Consider the following 8285-nt stretch of genomic DNA (forward strand, 5'->3'; position numbering starts at 1 on the left):
ATGTATCAACTTAATAATGAAAAAATATGATATTACATAAATTCGTTATCTTAAATGGATAAGATAGACTAAACCAGAAGCAATAATTAATCCTGGAGCATTTTTGTTTATACAAATATTCTGAAGAAATTGTCAAGAAGTACATTTAAAACTGTTATGACAGAATAAAATAAATATATCTATTAGTAATGTCATTTATGAAATTTTGTTATCAATGTATTATAATTTTGACTTAATAGTTGGAATAATAAGAAATAAAAAAAAAAGAAAGAAGTAAAATAAAACTAGAACAAATATATTTAATCAAATATGATACATTCTTTTATCAGAACACAATACCTCTTCAATTTTAATTCAATATCATAATATTCATATTTTATGGATAATAAAATTGAAAATCAAAATATTTATGATTTATCTATATATTTATATGATATATATTTATATGAAATAAAAATACATTTATATCTACAACACAGTAGGGAAAAATTTTTAATATTAAGATATATTTTTTTCTTTTCATTTTCTTTCTTCTTTTCCAATATTCTTTTATTACATTTTGGGATTTACATTTCACCTCCCTATCTTCTTCCAGGATTAAATATTGTATGTTGCAAGAAAGCAATATGCAGAGATTCTTTCAATATATTATAAATTATAAGCAATAAAAGAAAAAGACCATTTTTTTACAGTTATTCAATGCAGCATATATTTTTCATAGTATAATCTAATTAATATATTTTATTAGAAAACACAAATGATATTTGATTGTACATATAATTTTTTCATTTTTCGCAAATCCTGTCGATTTACTGACAACTCGATTTGAAACAAAGTAGAATGAGGTCGAGTAAACATTTTATTGCGGAATAGATAAAATTTTTATATAGATTGCCTAGAACATTATCATTTAACGATATATCTATGTAATATATATGTGTGTCTCGCAAGAATCGTTAATCACTAAGATTCGCGATTCTGCTTAAACTATCGTATGTCTTTCCTCGAGACTTATATCGATCGCTTGAGCTATTACTATCTAACGTTTACGAGTTTCTAATAACCATAACTCGTATCGTCCGCGACGATTACAATTTTCCTTGCCGTATCTGCCGTAATTATTGCAACTAATTTAATGCTTCCGGCGCGCCCGACGAATATAGGCATCGGGGTGGATCGATGGAGATCGCTAATCTTTCTGTTATCGGAAATTGTAATTCAGTTAGAGAGAGAGAGAGAGAGAGAGAGAGAGAGAGAGAGAGAGAGAAAGAGAGAGAAAAAGAAAGAGAGAGAAAAAGATGGGAACAGCCCTGATGATCGAAATTTCGTGTCTTCTCATTATGCATCAAGTCTCGAGTGGATTCATTTTTCAAACGGTTGACGTGTTTCTAATCTGCTTACTCAAAAAGCGATAAGGTAAGGCTCGCTTTTTTCGACGTTTTTTTTTCCGATGAAGTTAGTCGACATCCATAGAGGCGATAGAGGCGATAATATCGACACGATCATACAGATAAGCAAAATCGATAACATCGCTGCGTTTGATCCCTCCTTTCGATTTTTTTCGTTCAAAGTGCAAATCTTGCGCTTTTTTCTTGTCGCTCGATTTGAATATAGAATGCAATTCTCACAGTTTTCGATTTTATGAGATGAAAGATTAGGAATCAGGTTGAAATGTATCTCGAACGTTTTCTTCAATTCTTAATCTATCGGTGTTACAATTTTAAATCGCATTTATTTATTACAAAAACACTTCTCATAATATTTACCAGTTTGCCATTCATTTTTCTAAATCGAAATTCAAATTAAATTATATCTATAAATATTATTCAATCTCTTTTTCAAAAATTGTGGAACAAAAATGGCAACATGACGTATTAAAAATATAATCCCTTTGTCGAGATTATTATTATTTGTGATTAGTATAATAATTTCCCCTCGATTTAAAAAATAGTTTTTCGTTTCATTGAAAAAAATTAATTTTTTGGATTGTATGATATTTGAAGTGAAGGAGTACAAAATATAAATTGTACAAAATATCAATCACTAATCGAGGGAACAGTTTTTTCGGACACTCATCTGTCATCGAGGGCCAAATTGGGATGGGATTGCGGGGGTGTCGCAGAAACTAGCAGATTTCGTACGGCTCGAGATCGCGGGTGCCGGCGGCGAAAGTCAGCGGCGGGGATATATTCGTGTGGCCTGGGACATTCCGGATGAGTACCGAGAGAACGACCGGTGTCACGCCGTCGGCATTATTGCGCATGTGCGCGGATTACACTTGACGGGCTCAAAAAATCAATGACCTCGCCGCCGTTCTCCATGATCTCGCAAAATAGCAGATACGACATCATCGCCGTGTCCCCGTCGTCGTCGAGTAACGCCGACTCTTTCCCGGAGCACGAGGCTCCACGTCGCGCGAGAGATCTCTCCACCATCGGGACGGCGTCGCGACGCTCGACGACGCTCGACGATGCTCGACGACGCGCACGGCGCACCGCGCACTCAACGAATGTATGCGGGGCCACGGGGCGACGGGCGGCGCGCGGGGAGAGAGGGGAAAGTGCGAGAACGCCGCGCCGGAGAGAGGAGAAGAGAAAATGGCCGGCGCGGCGAGGGTGCAGCTCGGATGGCGGCGCTAGTGTAAGACGGCCGAATAGCGGTACGCGGCGAAACCAGCCGGGCAACCTCCACCGCTCCGCCGCTGCCACTCGGCGCTCAGTTCGTGCCCTCTCGCAGCGCACGACGGTCGCGCTCGTGTCGACGTGTCGTCCCGTCTTTGCGTCTCGCGGAATAGAAACTGAACAAAAAGAAGAAAAAGAAAGAAAGAACATCGGTAGAAAGAAAGCGGGGATAGGAAAGACCGAAGCACACGCACACACTGTGCCGCGTGAGAATGAAAAACTGCGTAGTGCGACTCCGATAAACAAACACATCCGAACGGGGTAGATGTAACGTAGCACAGTTTCTGTTTTCCTTTTTCGTCGGAGAATCGGAACCGGAGTCGGGAACGCGAAGCGCGCTCCGAAGGTGTCCCGTATACGTCGCGCCGGGATTCACTCGGCAGTGAAATAGTCTGCAGTGTGAAAGTGGTGATAATCCAGTGCGCGTCGAACGTCGTTACGTGTCGTTGATATCCGATCGTGCGGCGTGGACTATCCGGGTGAATTCTTCGGGTGATCGTATATACGTAGTATATACGGCGCAGCGATTCGCGACTCGCGTCGGTACACGGAGTAACGTGTAAGGGAGAGAGAGAGAGAGAGAGAGAGAGAGGTGGCGAGCGTGAGAGCGCGAGAGACAGCGCGAGAGAGGAGCGCGTATAACGCTCTCCCTCCCCGTCGCGTCTCCGCGCGCGCGGTGCACCGCGCCGTCCGTCCACCTTTCGCGTTGCCGCGGAGTGCACGGGATAAAATGGCGCTTGCTTTCGTCCGTGCACCTCTATCGACCGTGACGAACTGTTCGGCGGAATCGCGTCGGCACCGTTCGCCACGGCCCTTCTGAGGGAGAGCCTCAACGACACGTCCCTGTGCCGACGTTCCCCGTATCGTCGCCGTATCCGTTCGTCGACGTCGCCGTCGTCGTGACCGTCGTGCCCCTTTCTTCAATCCTCGCAAAGTCGCCGGGATACCGTGTGTTGTATGTGCAAGTGTCGGGGCTACGGGGAGTTGAGTTCTTGCGGTCGCCACTGATTTCGGAGCTGAGCGATTCCGGAGTGTGCTCTAGGTGAGTCCAAGTCGTATATCACCCTGCGACTCGCGTCTCTCGTAACGCTGACGATGCCCCCGGAGGCGTAAATTCCTTGGCCGCGTTCAAATATTTCACCCAGGTAACGCTTTATCCTTCTCGCGTAGAACACAGAAGCCGTAATAATATCGTAGGGACATCATCGTGACCTTGTTCGTCGCTTTATCAGCTCATTTTTAAATATCAAATGACACGATGTCTTACGATTATCGTTATACGATTTAATTAGGACTCTCTGTTCTACCCGAGTCCCAAGGAACATATAAAAGTCGACAGAAAATGAAAATGACTTTATTTCGATTCTTGGTGTCGATAAACAATTAAATTTCGCGTAACGAAAAATTATTATTTTAATTCGTTAATAGAAATTATTTTGACTTTCTCCGACTTGACGTGACACCCTAGAGGTGTTTAATTTTTATTTGCTGAACAACAAGGATAAAATACCTGGGTGCAGCCAGGGTGAAGGTTTTCGCACGCAAAGGGAAAAAATTGTTAACTGAAGAACTTGTGCGCGTTTTAACGCGCGATTTGTTTTTCATGCAATGACGGCAAGAGTCTCGCTATCGCGAGCCTGTCTCTACGGATCGCGAGTATCAGGAGCTGGTATCGCGATAACCCAGCGTTAATCTGTGACGCCCCGAGGTAGCCTCTGTAGATATATCGCGCGGCCAGAGATTTCGTGGAACTGCGTCATATACGCGACCCGTTACACGAGACCGTGGACGGGAACCATGGGACTAATCCCGCGATACTCCACGGAGACTTCGCGTTATACGGCGAGGTATTAACGATCGGTATCACGGTGAAAGGCATTAATTCGCCTCTCTCGTTCCTTCAACCGCGGATTCCGATTCTAACGCCTCTCCTCGCGCTCCCTCGCGCTCGCCGTTGCGTCACGTTTTATTGTGGGAAATTGAAAAAATTGTCAAACGGTTCGAGAGCACTCCACTCGGGTGATCGATAGGGTAACTGCGTTTAATGAACCCCTTCTTTGGATTCCCTTCGAAATTCCTTCCATTTTTTTCCCCTTACGAATTGATTGATTCAATCGGGCTGATGCGCATTCTTACAATTAATGCATCGTCCATTAAAATTTTCAATTGTTACGATACGTGTAATTGGTGGTTAACGCCAATTGATATCCGTTTTGTTTCCTAAGATTTAAAGGTTTCACACGTTCAATCGGATTAGTTCGAATTTGTTTGCATCGTATTTCTTGGCTTGTAAATTGTATCATGAGACACAATATTGAATAATATAAAATAATTAACGTTAAAAACAGAGGGAGGGGTAACGAAGGAAACCTGACATTTTACGGTCGGTTTCTTTTAAAGAGAGAAACACTCGTGTCCGAGGAGGGAAGTAGTCGATGGCTGTGCAAAGAAATTTCGTGGTGGCGAAGGTCGGCCAGCGACACGCGATACGTCCGCGTGTGTACATAGGTAATACGCGTGTGTGCACAGGCGAGCGCGAGCGTAAAGTTTTTCGCACGCGTCGCAACGCGCCGAAGAACTTCGGCCTAGCGCGGCGCGCAAATACGCGCGGCGTGTAGCCACACGGAAAATGACAGGACGCGACGTGTTTGATCTCGGCTCTACGCGCAAATATTTTACGCGGGCAAACACTCGCCGCGACGCGACGCGATGGATCGTACCGTTTCTTCTTACTCCCTCGCGGCTGGCGAGAGGATTTTCTTCCTCGTTCCGTTACGTAATCCATCAAATGTCAAAACGGTTCCTCGCGAGGCCATTCTATCGAGCGGTTTAGGGTTACCGTACGTCCATCTCGTCTTATTCTCTTTGCATTTTGGGGTAGTAAAGTCTCCCTTCTATATTTTCTTCGAGATTAAGATCATATTATCAGCAATTTTCTTTCACGATCGTTATCGTAAATTTTGTATTCCTAGCTGATAGCGATGAGTTGTATATCTGTAATAAAGTACAGATCGAGAAAACGATCGAATTTTTGCATGATCTTAGTAATATATTCCATTATTATATTTGTCAAAATATAATAATCTTATTTCATGTTATTTAATGTTATGTTGTCGTTGACTTTTTGAAGTCAATCTTAATAATATTTTATACATGAGATACATGGAAAGAGCGATTTTGCTGAATTATTTATAAATTTAGCAAAGTACAGATCTGAAAATGTAATTTTGTTGGAGCGTTAAAATAATTACGTAGAAATCTCAAATATGAGCAATGCTGCAAAAAGTATTGACATTTTAGTAATTAATTTTTTAATTAGTCCTACGTAATTATTTTGATGGTCCAACAAAATTATTTTCAGATCTGTATCTTGTAGCTAAATTTTGAAATATTTTAGCAAATCCATCCTTTTCGTATACACTAAACAAAAAAAAATACTAAATTTTAATAAATATTTGTTTGAAGTAAATATATAAGTTTTAAGTAAATATGTATTAAATATATAAACATATATTTATTTGACAAAAATCATTGATGTAACGTCATTTTTCTATTGAGTAAATATTCATTTACGATAAGTAAATGTTCACTTAGCACTGTTCAAAGGAACATGTATTAAGATTTAGTAAATTTTCTCGTTGTAAGAAGACAATGCACGCATCATATTCATGTCATATTGACTAAAAACTGTCGATTAAATTCCGATAAATTCATGTAATGGATGCAGAAAACGGTCATAAATACTCGAGAGATCGGTCGGCGAGAAATGAATTTTCGTGACGTGGTCACATCACGAATATCTCGACGAGCGAACCGATCGTTATCGCACGCCGACAATGAACATATTGCTAGATAGGAAGTGTGATAATTCTTCGGCCATTGGATAAAAAAAAAAAGGAATACAATCCTCCGCTTTTCTACCTGTTGTTGGCCAAGCTAGGTAACGTGGATCCCGTATACGGTGTTTACCTCGAGTTTGCGGAACGTGTCACGTTTTCAAACGTAACTGAATCGTAGTAACAATGTTTTTCCACTATTGACGATCGCTCTAAGCGCGAGACGATTGGTTATGTGTGAAAATGTCTACCTTAGTCTAAAATTCACATACACGAAGTACGTATCCTTTAAAACGCATTCGAGCACCGTTTCGAAAATCTAAACAACTCTCTAATCTGAAGTCGATAATTTATATATTCACTGAGATGAAAATAGATTAAATTTAAATAAATATTTATTGGAATACTGCCAACTAAACATTTATTTACAATAAATATTTACTTAATAAAAAGAAGTGATCAAATTAATGTTTTTTGTACCATATAAATATATTTGTTAATGAATATTTAGTTGGTAACTATTCAAATAAATATTTATTGGAATTTAGGATATTTTTTTTCTCAGTGTACTTATTTATATTTAATTTCGAATAAAAATGTATTTATGTCGATGCAACTGTCTTTCTAAATCTGAATTGTGATTTGTGAGAAAAGTATGAGGAAAAGTAGTTGTAAACAAATATTGAAAGTGACACGATCTTTTAAGTTCCGTTATTTCGATTCTTTTTTTTTTTTTTGCAATTTCTACAAGCAGCCGACACTTTTATATGTTCAGATACAACGCATGTGTTTCAATGAAACAACTTCTCTGTATTTTTTACGCTCATAAAATTTCTGTTCAGCGGAGAAAACACATGTAACTATGGAAAATGGAATTATTTAACGGATCCGCAGCAAAATGTTCTCCTCGTTTTACAAAATAATCCCAACGCTAAGGGGCTAAACAGAGAAAGTATGCCCGGCGCGCAAAATAACGACAATCTAGTTTATTAACCATTAACCCGTCTATTAACCATTATACTCGTAACATTTAGCGGCTCGCATGCAAAATCGTGCTCTCTCGCGCGTTCGTAAAACACGACAGTGTTTCAAAACGGTTTCCGCTGTGTTCGCAGGCATGTTGAAGTAGCGACCTCGTTTCGCGATATAATCATATAATCGATTTGGTAACGACTCCAATCGCCCTTCGATTCACAAGTACATTCAGATCACAAGAAAACAACATTAATAAAACAGAGTGAAAATGCCATTGCATTTCGTAAGAGCCCAGTGTTTATCAGAAGCAATGTTTCGATCCTTAAATGCTCTCATTGTTTTCTTATTCCTACATAAAGTCTGTTCTTTTTAGTTAAAGTTCTTGCACGTTGAAGGGAAAAAGAGAAAAGACGAACCGTACGAGAAGTTCAGCCAAGAAGAACAACAGGCTTTATAGTATCTGATTATTTTTACAGTTTTATATTTTTTCACATATATATTTAAATTTTCCTCTTTTAAAGACTCGAATATCCATATTATATCTTATTACATCTAAACTAACGCAAATAAACTTCATATTACATGTAATCTGATAAATTAGAGTGAAACAGAATTTCCAGGAATATATATAATGTCTCTAAAACTATATGCATGCGGTAGTTGTATAATTATACAAAAGGTATATTCAAACGACTTTAAACCCCAAGGCGCATCAGAGGGGTTAATCGCGCGTGCACGTAGAATATAGGCATCCCCCCTCCTCCCCTCCCCCCGAGAGCGACTTACCCCCCCC

General features: G+C 39.9%; 1 protein-coding gene across 10 annotated transcripts in view; it reads left to right on the forward strand.

The window, feature by feature from the left end:
- Positions 1–3589: 3589 nt before the first annotated feature.
- The window catches only part of LOC108753568 (ephrin type-A receptor 4), a 105525-nt gene continuing 100829 nt past the window's right edge, over positions 3590–8285 (forward strand). For all 10 annotated transcript variants that reach the window (XM_018495255.1, XM_018495258.1, XM_018495261.1 and 7 more), the window contains exon 1: positions 3590–3723. The gene's annotated coding sequence lies outside the window, so the exon portion shown is untranslated. The remainder of the gene's footprint in view (positions 3724–8285) is intronic.

The sequence above is a fragment of the Trachymyrmex septentrionalis genome, unplaced genomic scaffold (genome assembly GCF_001594115.1).
Source record: "Trachymyrmex septentrionalis isolate Tsep2-gDNA-1 unplaced genomic scaffold, Tsep1.0 scaffold7, whole genome shotgun sequence".
Taxonomy (NCBI): Eukaryota; Metazoa; Arthropoda; class Insecta; order Hymenoptera; family Formicidae; genus Trachymyrmex; species Trachymyrmex septentrionalis.